The following is a 16,283-nucleotide window of genomic DNA, read 5'->3' as shown; positions in this document are numbered from 1 at the left end:
TTTGAGCTTCCCAAATTTTTAAATGTGTTCATTCAAACTTTTTTCTATAGTATATGCAGAGTTCCCTGATATTCTCTCATTAAATAAAAAAAAAAAAAAAGAAAGTGTAAAGTTCTGTTTTGCAACTTAGCCCAATCTCTCAAGGTTTACTCAGTCTGTAGAAGTCAATGCCCTCATTCCATGCTACTTAAAGTGTGGTCCCCAAACAGCATTACCCTTATCACTTGAGAGCCTGTTGGGAATGCAGGATCTCTGGCTGAAGGAAGATTTATACAGAACCAGATACCAGGTTGAGTCGCTTGGGACACACTGTACTAGTTGGTGAGCCATATTTGGCATTTCATGTGGCATTATGACACGTTGCTATCTGTTATTTATAAGAATATCTGTGGCTCCTTCCAAGGACAAAGGTCATCTTTTTCAAAGCATCCAGTATACCTCAGGCAGGCTGTGTAGAGACTGTTGCTTTCTCTCACTTGATCCTTTCAGTAGTGTGTGAAGAGCAGATGACATCATCCTCATCTCACAGGTGATACAGGCAAGCCTCAGTGATATTGAGTAATTTGAAAAAAGAAAAAAAAACAGCAAGTCTCCAGTATATTTGAATCACTTCAGGGTCTGCTTTTCCTACCCTGTCCTCCACAGAGGTCAATTTGAGTGCTGTATTAAGGAAGCAGACCATTTGTTCACAAAGGTGACAGCCAAACAACAAAGATCATCCTTTTTTGTTATTGAACTTAATTTTGTTTAGAAGTAGCAGTGACTTGACTTTCTATTTGATAAGGACTTGCTTGCACAGTGTAAAAAGAACATGATTTAGCTACAACCTATGAAGATGAAAAGTGCCTACCTTGTCATGAAGTCGCATTAAAATCTAACCCGAACTTTAGAGAGTGAGCTTTGTACCGATTTCCAAATGTGATCACTCCTTAATGATCTACTGTATATCTTTCATTTCCATTTTCTCACTAATTGAAAATTCATAATACCTAATAAAACATCACTGCCCATAAACTGGCACTTCAAGGGGGAAAAAAAAGTGCCCCGCCAATCCAGATGAATGAATAGTCCAATTCTCTTCCATTTCTCGTTAACCCCCTTTTATTATTATATTAAATTACCACATCAGTTAGAATAATTAAATTCAGGGCATAGAATAGGATTTAATTAACCAAGCTAAATATTAAACCTCTAAGTCAGCCTGCACCTCAACAGTTGCACTCAAAAGGTCCCTTTAGTTTTCTCTAAATACAAACCACCATTTCTCATTTGTAAAGGAAAATGAACATTCAAACAAATAGCTTCCCCCAGAAATAACAGCTTCACAAACATGTTTGTAGGGTCTAAAAGCTTTGCAATTAACCCTGTGATAGTTTCCACTCACTGAGGGTCATGCTGCTGTTGGAGTATGGAAAGCTGTTATGTTTCTCATTCATATAGTTCATTCCTGCCCCCCAATAACAGATCTATGCAGAAAGTTTCACAAATAGATGTAGATCTTTAAATGAGTTCTGAACATGTCCTTAGAAGGACATTCCACGCACACACTCTTCCCAACATAGGCACAATGTGTCTGCTTAATGTGGAATAAAAAAATTCATCTTGTTGCAGCTGTCTGTCCATTACCTTAAATCCCCAGGCAAATATAGTTTCCGTGGGTGTTTGTAGGGAGCTCTAGCAAATCACAAGAATTCAGAGAGATTATTAAATTTCTTTGAGGTCCAGGGTACATTATATTTTGCTAGGATGAAAAATTGCATGTCACAGAAGGCTGACAGCATTTACTTAGTGTTATTTCTATAAGAGAGAGAAAGAGAGAGAGAGAGAGAGAGAGTTGCTCTATATCTATATAATCATACCATATGACCACTGCTTAAATCAAAATATTACTTACCTCTTTGATTCAAGACCACACACTGACCAGATGATGATTTCAGCCAAAAATTTTTATCCATTTTAATCCTGTTTAAATTTCTTTCAAAATCAATTGTTTGTTCATTTACAAATATAATGTTCAATTCCCCCAAGGAACAATATCCAAAGTCTTTGTGGGACTGATACTTCTTAGATAACTTAAATATCCTAACTTGGCTCAGAGTCACCTTTGCAATAGGTACTTCAAGAATCCTCCACTTCTGTGGGCACTATGCATTCATTTATCAATGGATGCCTACATTCAAGCAGGTAGAAGAAATTCATTTGTTTCTCGAAGCATGCACACATGCAAACAGAGAGAGACAATGTGCATTCATTTCTTACACACATGTGAGTAGGTTGAAGCAATAACGTACATTTGTTTCTTAATGAACACACACATGCAGCAGACAGAGGCAAGTGTTTGTACAACTAAGTAAGAAACTTCATTTTTCACTTTCAAATGTGAATTCAAAAGCCATGCCTGGCAGACAGAAGAAATGTGTTTTCTAAACAGAACTCATTAAAATCTTAATTTGAGGCCACCCTGCCTGAATTTCTCCCCCCAGCCTAACAGAGACTTGGGAACTCTGCTGTATAATAAATATCCTCCACCCTCCACTGCCTTTGTTCTACCTGATGAGAGGAATAATAAAAGGAAATTACATTTTATTTCCATGAGCTAAAAGCAAGTTTAATATTGTCCAAAAATGACTGGTGCCATTACTTTATCTTATTAGCTTTTTGGCATATTAAGTAATAAGATAATTTCTCATGGTGCAGTATTTATGTAAGAATCTTATTTCTCTGTGTGTAGATCACTTACAGAAGTGTCTGTTAACGGGAGAGAATGGTGCATAAGCGGCACTTAAGATTAAAATAGATCTGAGAACACGAAAGTGTTCCTTCAATTAAAGGAACAGCATTGCTCCAGACTCATCTTTTTTTGTTTCTGCCACAGAATGAAAACTGGCTTAAAATCACCCAGCCCCAAATTAATTACCAGAAGCCTTTCTGTGCAAGTTCAGCTTAATCCACTGGTGGTTCAAATTCAAAGTGGATTCACATGACCCACCAACATACTTTGTAAGTAGTTCAGACACTCTCCAACAAAGTCCTTGAGGTGTAAGCAATTATTTCTAGGGATAAGAGTAGTATATCGAATGACTTTGCTGTTCCAGCTACTAACATGTGTGTTCTAGTGAAGGATACCATCGTCTCTTTCATGTTGAACACAAAGACTCACAGAGATTAGGTATCTTGTGAAAGTAGAAGGCAAAGCAAGAATTCAAACCTGGTTCTGTCTAGTCCATGATACCCCATTATGTCAACCTGGTTCCAAGCCAACTTCTTCTTCACAGAAATCAAAACAATTACCAAAAGGTCCTCCCTTCAGTACAGAGTATAGATGAGTCCAGTTATATAAGGCACAAGAGAAATCCCATTAATGCACTGTGCCAGGGGTTAAAACCCTCCTCAGATCTTTATTAGAAAAATGGATCCCATAACAGGTTTTACAGACAAATTGATAATTAAAGCCTGACAGTGATACTTTTAAAGCACTATCATTCAATGGTGATTTAAAAATAAAATTGGATTATTGACAGGTTGGTGTTAATTACCAAAAGTTCTTGACATAAAAAAGCAGTTGAGATGGGCAATGGAATATAAGACTATTGCTGTGACTCATGTGACAGACAGAAGAAGAGAAGGAACACCCTCCTTTGTGCCCCTTTGTTAGAGCCTGACTCCCACTTCTAAGTAGCCTTCCTTATGACTTAGTCATTCTTACAGATACTATGTGTCAACAGTATCACTCTAGCAATTAAGTTTGGACACTAGACTTTCAGGTCCTTTCAGACCATAGGAACAGTGAAATGAAGGTAACAGAGACAATACATATAACATTGCTCTTTATAAAAAGAACACTGTCCTAGGTGCCCTTAAGAGTGGCCCCACTTGTCTCCACAAGAGGCATCATGTTAGCCAACAGCATCTGGTGAGTGTTACTTTCATTAACTCTATTGCCCCTGAAATCTTAGAATACTACTAAGAGACACATAGCAGAGTCTTGGGGCAGGGACTGTTCCCTGTCCATCAGCAGAAGGCCAAGCACAAGTCAGTGACCATGCTTAGCTCTAACAGGCAGGATAAGGCCCCAGCCCCAATTTTCACAACCTAGCCCTGTAAGTGTGTTAGCAATCTTGGCCCCTTTTAGGCTGCTGTAAAATATTTTGGATTGTGTATAATTTATAAACATCAGAAATTTATTGAGCATAGGTGGGAGAATAAGAAAAAATCTAAGGTCAGTATTTCCATAGATTTGGGTCTGATGAGGGTTTTCCCCTGCCTTGCAGCTGGAAACTTTTTGTTGTATCCTTACATCATGAAAAGGTGAACAAGCTCCCTTAGACCTTTTCTATAATCACATTAATCCCACTCTTACAGATGAGTTCCCCATGGCCTAATCATCTTTCCAAATGCCCACTTCTTAATGTCACCACATTAGGAGTTGGTTTGAATTTATGAATCTGGATGGGGGAGAAGCACAATCATTCAGACCCTGGCATTACTTTAAATGGCTAAAGGGAGTTTGCAAGTGTGACCCAGTTAAGGATTCTGAGATGGAGACAGGACCCTAAGTTATCCAGGTGGGTCCAATATAATAATAAGGATCCCTACAAGAGGGAGGCAAGAACATCAGAGTCCACAGTACAAGATGTAATGAAGAAGTGTTAGAGGAATAAAAGGGAAGGTGAGAAATCCAAGAAATATAGGCAGCCTCTTGAAACCTAAATAGCTTAGGAGATGGGCACCTAACTCCAGAAGGAATGTATCCCTAATACCATAACCTTAGAGTTACTATCACTATTATTATTCAATAAGGCAATAAACTTATGCTGCTTTAAGTCAATAAATGTAATGATTTGTTATAGTGACAAGAGAAAAGGAACATATCGGCCAAGCTCAAAACAGGCCTCTGAGGAAGAACAGTTGACAGCGATCTCCACTCACTCCAGGTCCTCCCTGAACCCTGATATCAGGGAAAAGAAGAGTAGTACAATTACTCCCTCCCACTCTCTCACACGTCCTTATTACTTGGGATGCTCCAGAAGCAAAATTAATTTCATAGGTGAAAGAGGGGAGAAAAACCAATGGGTTCAAAGATTATCAGTGGCTTGTAATCTGGGCTCTAGAAGAGGTTGGGATATCTATGGGGTAATGGAATGGTAGCTGTGGGAGGGGGGGTATGATTTAAGTCCCCACTTCCTGAGCTCTAATTGGTCAAATTCCTGGGTCTTTTTTTGTTTTTTTTTTTTTTTTTTTTTTTTTTTTTGGTTGGTTGGTTGGTTTTTTTGTTTGTTTGTTTTTTGTTTTTTATGACAAACAGGTATTTATTAGGAAAGCACTTACAAAAGTAATAGTAAATAACCATGGTCTTTCTGCTCCTGAAGATGCAGTCTCTGCCCTTCCCATGCTCTTACCACAACCCAAGAGAGCAAGCCAGCCCCTACTCTTTCTTATAAGGGGGTCATGTCTGCATATCTGAACCCACACCCCTATGAAGTAGCCACCACAGCAAGTTCACTGGCAAAGCAAGATGCCACTACACTGTGTAGCTGGCTATTCTGGAACTTGTTCTGTAGACCAGGATGGCCTCAACCTCAAGAGACCCGCCTGCCTCTGTCTGCCACCATGCCAGGCAGGAAACCATCTCAAACAAACTAACCCACCACAGCACAGTAGAGAGAATGGAACCTAAGGTAAAACTGTGAGCTACTCTTACTCCCATGATATATAACAAAAACCTTGAGTTCTCCCTGCCTTTTACACACACACACACACACACACACACACACACACACACACACACACACTGTGGTATGTGGTTGCTGATCCGCAGCGCCTTTTTTTGTTTGTTTGTTTGTTTTTAATAAACTGTGGGCTGCGGGGCACCAAGTAACTCCTCTCTCTTATCTTCTCTTTGGCGGGTGCTAATGGTTCACCAACACAACCAGTTCCCTGGGCTCAACTATGTCCTTGCTCTGAGCACCAGTAAAACTTGACCCTCTCCCTCCATTCTCCAGTCCTGGCTTCCAAATCCATCCAAAGACCCCAAGAATCACGTCTTTGCAGGAGTTGCACTCCTAGGGAATGTGACTGGGCAAGTCTACCATGGTAGGCCAAGAATAGCTTAGGGACCCTGAGGACCCCAACCCATGTGCTCCAAGCCTCCCTCCTCCTGTGTGGTTTAAACACATACTAGTGCTCCAAGCCTCCCTCCTCCTGTGTGGTTTAAACACATACTAAACTATACACCTGCACATACCTTTGTGTCTCATATGTCAGTTAGCAGTAGGAAACCCAGAAGTATTTCTAAACTACTTGATCCTGCCTCCAAATATCTCAGTAGTTACCAAGTCTTACTTACTGAAAAGTCTTTCAAATTCATCTCATACTGCATAGCTACAAACATCTTCCAGTTTTTCTAATGACAGTCACCTCACACAAATCCAACCAATGAGATGTAAAAAGTTCCTGGCAAATTTCCTGGGACAGCTCCTTTAATGAGTGACACTCATGTCACACAGTTTCCTTTTGGCATTACCCTGTTGCCCACTCTTCCTTCTCATCTGGAACATAAATGTGATAAAGCTGCATGTCTCATGCCACCAATAACGCCTCCATTGCCAGGAATGTTACATCTTGTTGAGTCATTGGCCAAAGAGGTCCATGGAAGCCTTCAAACATCATAGGCTAATGCCACATTGGAAGCATGAGGACAACTGCCAAACCATGGTCTGCCGATTAAAGGGTGATGGGTAGTTAGCACCTTTAATGGCATCCCCAAGCCACTATGGCAGACCTATATGGTCTCCTGTGGGGCTGAGAAAAATACACTCTTCCCAAATTGCACAGTTTCCCAAACAATGAACACACATTTATTGACATGTTCACTTTATTTCCTTAAACTTCACCAGAGTGAAGAAGGGTTCTGGCCTGGAACAGTTCCCAAGCCATTCATCTCGAACCCTGATAGCCAGTCCCTCTACTCTGCTGGGTCATATGGGAAAACTTACACAACTTTGTCTCATTGGATTGATCTTTGATGATTGGTTTGATATATTTGAACATTTCCTATTCCTTCTGCTTCTTAATGCCCTCCAAACAACCCCACTGCTAGAATGTCCATCTCCACCTATCTCCAGGTTGTCATTGCATTACTGTTGCCTCTGTCAATCTGCCATACATCTGAGATTCCCCGATCCACTGACCCTGACTCTCAGGCCCTTAGTGCTCTTCAGTGACTCAATACTTCCTCAGCATCTGTGTTCAAATCTATAGGACTTCTCTCTTGAATGTGCTCTTGGGCTCTCCTGTCTCTCTTGCTCTCTCTCTCCCTATCTTTCTCTTTCTCTCTCTCTCTCTTTCTCTCTCTTTCTCTCATGATCATGATATGTCTCCTTTTCCCTTTACCCAGGTTTTGTAAAGTAATTTTTAGGTTTTGATATTATAATTACAGTATTTCTCCCTTTTCTGCTCAGTCCACATAAGTGTGTGTGTGTGTGTGTGTGTGTGTGTGTGCGCGTGCGTGCGTGCGTGCGTGTGTGTGTGTGCATCTGTGTGTGTGTGTGTGTGTGTGTGTGTGTGTGTGTGTGTGTGTGTGTAGTACTTTCAGGGCTGACCATTTGGTACTGGATAAACAATTGATGCACTCTTCCCTGGAGACTATTTCTCCCGCTCTCAGTATTCCTTAGCTGCCTGTAGTTCTTTGTCTAGGTTGAGGTCTCAAAAGTGTCTCCCCTTCCACTTTAGCAAGTCCATTGGAGTCATCCTTATTTGGGTCATGTTGGTGAGATTTTATAGATATAACTTCTGACACTTTTAGGAGATACAATCTCATAGAAAATTTCTTCTGACTCTTACAATCTCTCTACCCTAACTTTTGAAATGATCCCTGAACCTTAGGTGCAGCAGTCAAGGCATAGATATATCAGTTGGGACTGGGGTCCATAACTCTAAATTTTGATTGGTTGTGTTTGTCTGAATGGTCTTCATTTTTGTAAAGAGAAGTTTCTTTGATGAGGGGTGAGGACTATACTTATCTATGAGTATAAAAATAAATGTTTATAATGTAGTAAGAAATTATGTTGGTTTATTAAAGTGATAGTTGCAAGTTCTTATCAAGATTCATAGCTTTTGGAGAGGATGTGGAGAAAGGGGAACACTCCTCTACTGCTGGTGGGAGTGCAAACTAGTACAGCCATTTTGGAGATCAGTATGGCAGTTCCTCAGGAAAATGGGAATCAGTCTACCACAGGATCCATCAATCCCCCTCTTAGGCATATACCCAAATGATCCACATCCATGCAACAAAGACATCTGTTCAACTATGTTCATAGCAGCATTATTTGTAATAGCAAGAACCTGGAAGCAACCTAGATGTCCCTCAACTGAAGAATGGATAAAAAAAAGTTGTGTCACATTTACACAATGGAATACTACTCTGCGGGGGAAAAAAAAAACAATGGAATCTTGAAATTTGCAGGCAAGTGGATAGAACTTGAAGAAAGCATCCTGAGTGAAGTAACCCAGTCACAAAAAGAGGAACATGGTATGTACTCGCTCATTTTAGACATAAAGCAAAGGATCACCAACCTATAATTCACACTGCCAAACAAACTAGGATACAAGGAGAATTCTAAGAGATTCATATATAAGGTCCCTCACAGAAGGGGAAAGGGACAAGATCTTCTAAGAATAAGGAGAGTAGGGGGGGGCAGTGGCTGGAGAGGGAACTAGGAGAAAGAGAAGGGGAGGAGAGGAAAGCATGTGGAACTAGGAAGATTGAGTCAAGGGAGGAATGGATGAGAGAAGAGAGAGAGGGAGAAGGAGAGAGAGAAGAGGGAGAGAGAGAGACCATAAAAGAGAGAGCCATCATAGGTTTGAAGAGAAAACTGAATCTAGAGAAACGTCCAGAGACCTACAAGGCTGATCCCAACTAACAATTTAAGCAACAGTGGAAAGGCTACCATAAATGTCCTTCCCTCATAATGAGATTGACAACTACCTTATCCACAATCATAGAGCCCTCATTTCATAGCTGACGGAAGCAGAAGCAGACACCCACAACTAAACACTGAGCGGAACTGGAATCCAGATGCAGAGAAGGAGGACAAGACCAGGCTACAGAAACACATAGAGATAGCTGACCTGAACAAGGAGGAGCTAATGGGCCCCCAGACTGATAGCTGGGAATCCAGCATGGGACTCACTCAGACCCCCTAAACATGAGCCTCAGCTAGAAGGCCTGGGGAGTCTAAGGGACAGTGGAACCAGGATGTATCCCTGGTGCACAAAAGGACTTTGGGAGCACATCCCCCATGGAGGAATACTCCATTAACCTAGAGACAGGAGAGAAGACCTAGTTCCTACTCCAAAATGACTTGACAGATTTAGATGACCCCTCCTGGAAGGCATTGCCCTACATGTGGAGTGGGGTGGGGGTGGGAGGGGAGGGTGGCATGGGGGCATGGGAGGATAGGAGAGAGGAAAAGAGGGAGGAAGGGAGAGAGAGGGAGGGAAGGAGAGCGTGAAGGAGGGAGAGGGAACTGGGATCGATATGTAAAATAAAAATTTAAAAAGAGAGAAAAAAGAAAACATGGCAAAAAAAAAAAAGGATTCATAATTTTACTATCCATGAGTAGTTGGCAAGATTCCAATACCAGGCATGATTTTTCTCTTGTTGACCAGGCCTTCAATTAGAGAGTTGTTGGTTACCACTAAGGTATGCATGCCACTAATGTACCCTTGGGGTTATTGAGCCATGCCAGTTTCTATAGTTTATACACACAACAACTGAATATGATTATTAGGTGCTTCCCTTTTGGAAGCTTGCATAGTACCTTCAAGTACTATGAAAGCTTGTCCTCATGGAGGAAGCTTTCATGTTAGATACAAATTGTCCTTTTGCCCAACTATGGCATGGCAGGAAGAGTTTAAACATGCAGTTGTTGGCTCTTTAAGGATATGGTATTACCTTCATCATCACACTAACTTGACAGAAATAACACATTGAAAGAAAGATTCACTTTAGCTCATAATTTTAGAGATTTCAATCATAGTCCTTGCCTCCAGTGGATTTAGGCCCATGGTAGAACAAAACTTCATAGTGGTAGGTACATTTGGAGGAAGAGGATGTTTATTTCACAAGAAGCATAGTAAAGTCAGAAAGGATCAGGGCAAGAAACACACTTCAAAGACCTACCCTAGTACCTACTTCTTCCAACCAGGCTCCAGCTTCCACACCTCAAATTTTGTATCTGTCAATAGATGAGACTATTGATTAGGTCATGATCTAATCTTCTCTGGAAATTTGTTCATGGACATATATTCACATTCATTACCAATCCCCTAGGTATTTTTTACTGCACTTAAGTTGATAGTCAATTTGCCACTGTATGGGGAAATGGCTCAGTGTTTAAAGTTCTTGCCACACAAGCATAAGGATTCATATTTCCCAAGACCATGCAAATATCAAGTGGGTGTGGAAGACTGCTGCAATCCCAGCCTTTGAGGGAGAATACGGGGGATTCCCAAAGCATGATGATAAATCCCAAACTGCTATGTATGTGTATACTGGAGAGCATTGGGCCTGACTGTAAATTCCTGATTCAAAGAATGAAGTAAAAGAGCAACCAAAAAAGGTGTCAACCCCAGACTTTTATATCTGTGAATGTGTTACACACACGCATATGCACACACACACACATACACACACACACACTCACAGTCATGAAAACATGTATACATATGTGCATGTACACTAAACAGCACACATGAAAATTATAGTAATGCATAATGAAACAGTTTGGGACTTATAATCAGAACCAGGGTAAATCAAATCAAGAAAAGCTTTACACTATGCCAACAACTATTGGTCTTTCTTTTTCTTTTTAATAAGAACTAACTTTCTTTAAACTCAAACCCATTTAATCAATATAATCTTTTCTTGCTCGGGGCAATGTTTTCTCTCAGGAATCCTCTCTTCTACTCTGTAATCTTGTTTCAATATCCCTTACCCTATAACCCTTGTAACTTTACAAACCTCAAATATGAACAATGCAAGTTCTTAGTCACAAGGTCTACACCAATCTAGAGATGTAGCTATACAAGGTGTATGTGATGGTTTGAAAGAGAATGGCTCCCATAGGCTCATACATTTGAGTACATGATCTCCAGTTGGTAGAACTACCTGCAAAGGATTAAGAGGTGTGGCTTTGTTGGAAGAGGTATGCCACTGGGGACAGGCTTTGAGGTTTCAAAAGGCCATGTCATTTAGCACTCTCTGCCTCAAACCTGCTGTTAAGGATGTGAACTCTCAATTACTGCTCCAGCTTTTTCTAAGTCATTTTGATCAGTGGTTGTTTCTGTGAGATTGGCAATTTGGAGAGGAGACAATTGTCTTGGTTTTGTTTTTGTGCTGGGATTTGCCCATCTGCTGTTGAATCACTGGTTAAGATTTATTGTTATTGTTGTTGTTGATGATGATGCTGTTCTTTTGATTTGGGTTTTAATTCCTATTGTCTGTCTTCTTTCAGTGGGCATACTTGCAGTGATTAGATAGTAGTACAGTTGTGGTGATATTCTTGTCTTTGATACTGTTGTTCTAGTAACCAGACTATCTCCTGTCTGCCCCAGTAGATTGAGTACTGTCTTCAGCAACAATCACTATCCTGCAGTTAACCTACTCTGACACCAGAGTACTAGGTGACTACAAACTACTCTTATTAAGTATCAGTTGATTTAGGGAGAAAGGAAACCCTGATAATATTGTTTACTAATGTGTTAGTATGAGTGGAAAGGAAAAGACAAACAGGTAAATAGTTATAGTGATGCTAGTGATAAGTTTTAGGTTGTTATATGGGAAGAAGAGGAAATGAACATTCATAGAAGCAGGAATAATTGAGACAATGGAGAAAATGGATGGATATGTGAAGGGGTTTGGTTAACAGTAAAGAAAAGGAGTAAAAAGTCTATAGACATATGCCTCTATGTCTATACCAGGTCAGCCTCTGGGCACTGGGAGAGTAACAGAAAGAGGAAATGGTACAGGGGAGAGGGAGATGTGAAACAAAAACAGAAAAGGAAAGAAGAGTAAGAGAACAAAAGAAATAGCAAAAGGTGAGAACAGTGGGGAAATAAAGTTGACCTGCTTGATAATCTACCGTGTAAATAAGAAACGGCTGTAGGAAGGATGGAAAGCTCCATGGAGGTGTGCAATAATGGAATCTCTGGCAGACAAGCAGTAGCTGTAGTGGAGAAGGAAAGCTGGGTGGAATTTCCAGCCTGAATGATGTTTTAGCCTCCCTGGCCCCCAGTCCTTGCCTGGGCTGTGCTCCATGTTGACTTTTACTGGTCACTTTTCTTCTCTTATGTGTATGGTTTTTCTTGACTCTTTTCTCTGAGACCGGTGGGTAAATGAGGCAAACTCTACCCAGAAGCAGTTGTGTTCCCACAAGGTTCAGAACAGCTGTGACTGTGTGGCGCCCAAAGCATTGCTTAGGGATTTTGTTTAGCTCCCACAGCTCTGCCTTCCCCAACTGGGCTGCTAAAGGTAGCCCTGGCAGTCATTGCTGGCAATGCCTTCTATGAAATGCCTACTTGCGAAGCTTTTGTGAGGATCTACAACAGCCCAGTGGGCCTGGGGTCCTGTGCAGCTACAGCAGTGGCATGGGCTATGTTGGCTGCAGTCTCAGCATCACATCCAGTCTGACCATAGAGAAAGTTCATGGTAGAGATTTGCTGAAGTGTTGATCAAGCAGATCCAGGGACTGGAGAATAGTTGATAGGGTGATAAAAATATCCCTGTTCCCTTTGTTTCCCAAACCGTAATAAGCCACTCATTCCAGTGTGGTTTCTTACCCAGAAAGTCCCAAAGGGCAAGTTTCGCTCCTCACTATACTCAATCTTGTGGCAGGATTTTATTGTATCACTTTCTCCTTAAAATGCCTTCTTCCATTGCCTTCCAGGACTCCTTCATACCTTCCTGGCTGCCTCTGTTTCTTTCTCTCTACATGATGGAGGTAGAGGTTGTTGATCTCTCATCTAAGTACATCATTCTCCAGGGTCACATATCTAATGTCTCAGAAAATGTTTGGATTATTCCCAGCCACTCTCCTGAACTCTGAGTTCAGACACAAATGCTGTTGCTTAGTTGACATCTCCATTTAACTTCTGTAAGGGGATCTCACTTTTAACTTGCCAAAAAAGAATAAAGAAATCCATTTTTTGGCCTCCAAACATGTTTTCATCTTCATCTCAGCTAAAGGTAGCACCATTCTTCCAGTTACTGAAGCCAAAACCCTTAGAGTGACACTTCAGAATCTCAGACAAAAATCCCCTTAAAAATCCATTATGGAGAGATACATATCTATTATGCTCACTACTATAACTTCAGTTCCAGAAAGAGTATCTGTCCCTTAGTGGATCTTCAATACATGTTTTTCAAATAAATTAATTAAATAATTTAATTTTTAATTTAATTTTTAAATAAATTAATTAAATAATTTAATTAAATTAACTGAATGGCTAGGGTATCAGGAAATTTAACTAGTAAAATAATTATAAGTTTTGATAAGGGGTAAGAAGTAAGATGGTGCTATTGCAGAAAACAACAGAAGGGCTCCAACTTACATGGGGTAGAAATGCTTTCCTTGAAAAAATATGAGTTTTAAATCAGACCTGAAGGATGAAAAGGAGCCATCATGACAAGTAATGGGAAGAGAGCATTTACAGGAATATCCAGAGTAACCAAGAGTTTAACAGTTTCTAGGAGGCAACAGATGGACACGGACAAAGGAAGAGGGAGGGGAAAGAAGTGGTGGGTATTAGTGAGTGAGCAAAAGCCAGATCCTGCAGGCTGCTGTTGTGGAACCTCATTATGAGTGTATTATGTTTTATTAAAGGGTTACTGGCTTCATTTGCCATATCAACTTTCTGAAAGGAATGTGGAGTGATGACAAGGCCTGGAGATTTGGATCCCTCTTCTTCCTGGCTAGTTTTAATGTCAACTAGACAGAAACTGGAGTCATTTGAGAAGAGGAACTTACAATTGAAAAATGGCTTCTTAAGATTTTCCTGTATGCAAGCCTGTGGTGCATCTTCTTGACTGGACCTCACAATGGGTGACTCCACACCTGGGCCAGGAGGTCCTGGTTGCCATGCTATAATGAAGCAGGCTGAGCAAGCCACGAGAAGTAAGCCAGTAAGCAGCATTCCTCCAGTTAAGGAGTAGAATGAGAAGAAACTGAGCTAGCAAGAGCCAGATGATTTCAGCAACTCACAGAAACAATGGAGAAGGAAAGTGGTTCCATTAACAAGTTCAGGAAGCAGCTAGAACATGGACATTGACCTGCCCGTGGTTGGGTGTTTGGGAGATGTGTGCCAAAGTGACATTAGTGACCAATGGAGAACTCCAGGGGTAAAGAACATTAGTAAGTGAGGGGTGTGGGCTATATTAGTGGGAAGGGTCAGGAAATCATCAGTAGAACTTGGCCATGTGAGAGTCACGGCAACTAGAAACTGAATTCCTGTACTCAGGCTGATGATCAGAGTGGCTATGTGGAAGGAGTTAGCCAAGAACAAGGCAGGGCCCAATACTGGAAGGCAACTAGTGTAACAAAAGAGTCACCAACAGGATGGTGCAAATGAAACACCATGCTGAAGCCTGATTTCCAGAGCTGGGCATTTATCTCAAGCCTCTCCTCTTAATAAGGAAGCCTACTGCTCATCTAGTGTGGATCCCAGCAACCAAGCCAGGATGCTTACCACACAGGGGTACTTAAGGTTCTGTTCTCTCCGAGCTCTAAGCTGCATGAGGGTAATAGCAATGCTTTCTTAGTCCCAAGAAATGTACTATGCACAGAAGAAACACTTTGCAAATAGATTTTAAAAGAAAAAGAACTAAAATTAGTAAGCTATAACTACTGACTGAAACTGGCCAATACTGGCAATAAGAAATAAAAGTGTGTATACACGTGCACACACACAGAGGGCGGAGGTGGGCATCAATTGTACTCCTCCATTACTCTCCACTCCATTCTTTTAGAGAATCATTCACTGAACCTGTAGCTTACCATTTGAGCCAACAAGACCCCAAGGTCTGCCTGTCTCGTCCCACTTAGCTTTAAATTATAAATACACGCTTTTCCCCTGCTGCCGCTGGGTTGCACAGAGGCGAGGCTCAGGTGTGTACAAGATTCGGCCTCACCGAAACCCACCGCCATGGCACCGAGGAAGGCATTGCTGCTGGAGGTGTAATGGACGTGAATTCTGCACTTAAGGAGGTGCTCAAGACTGCCCTCATCCACGATGGCCTCGCACGTGGCATACGTGAAGCTGCCAAAGCCTTAGACAAGTACGTGTCTCAGTCTCAATACTGTGGGTTGTTGCAGCCAGAACAAAAACTTGCAGCCGAGGCAAGAAAGCGTGAAGGTCATGCTGTTAGCACAAAAGTTCTGTGTGGCATCCGTTCGACAGGAAACCTAGGAAAAGGCGCCAAGTCCATCTCTGTGTGCTTGCATCCAATTGTGATGAGCCCATGTATGTTAAGTTGGTGGAGGCCCTTTGTGCTGAGCACCAGATCAACCTAATTAAGGTTGATGACAACAAGAAGCTAGGGGAATGGGTTGGCCTCTGTAAAATTGATCGAGAGGGGAAGCCACGGAAAGTGGTTGGCTGTAGTTGTGTAGTGGTTAAGGACTATCTATGGCAAAGAATCTCAGGCCAAGGATGTCATCGAAGAATACTTCAAGTGCAAGAAATGAATAAATAAAAAAATTTGGCTCATTTACAAATAAATAAATAAATAAATAAATAAATAATAAATACACAAGACCGCACCTGAATATTATGTGATTGTTAAGGAATCTGAACTCAGGTCCTCTTACTCCTGCAGCAAACACTTTACTCTCTGAGCAATCTCCCCACCCCAAAAGTGTGTTTTTTGAAAAGTCACTTGAATAAGCAAGATATAATATACAGGAGACTGGATATCGCAAAGACATAGGATGTTTTAAAAATCAATAAAATGGTTCCTAATGATATTCTGCTACACTAGTAGATCTGTGCATGGCCCAGTCCTCATCAGAGAGGCTTCCTCTGGCAGCTGATGGAGGCAGATGGAGACCCACAGCCAGACAATAGACAGAGAAAAAGAGCCCAAACTGGAGATCTCCATCCAGTGCCTTCCCTAGGAACTCAGAGAATGCTGAGGAAGAGGAGGAGGAAGAATTGTAGGAGCCAGAGGGGTCAAGGACACAAGGAGAACACAGTCTACATAATCAACTAACCAGGGCTCATGGGTG

The 16,283-nt window shown here is 41.3% G+C and overlaps 1 pseudogene; it reads left to right on the top strand.

Annotated features, from left to right (window-relative positions):
- The first annotated feature begins 15,196 nt into the window (after nt 1–15,196).
- On the top strand, nt 15,197–15,767 carry LOC127225023 (40S ribosomal protein S12-like; annotated as a pseudogene).
- The last annotated feature ends 516 nt before the right edge of the window (nt 15,768–16,283 follow it).

The sequence above is a fragment of the Phodopus roborovskii genome, unplaced genomic scaffold (genome assembly GCF_943737965.1).
Source record: "Phodopus roborovskii unplaced genomic scaffold, PHOROB, whole genome shotgun sequence".
NCBI classification, from domain to species: Eukaryota; Metazoa; Chordata; class Mammalia; order Rodentia; family Cricetidae; genus Phodopus; species Phodopus roborovskii.
The sequence above is the reverse complement of the archived record's forward strand: the minus strand, read 5'-3'. Positions and strand labels throughout refer to the sequence as shown.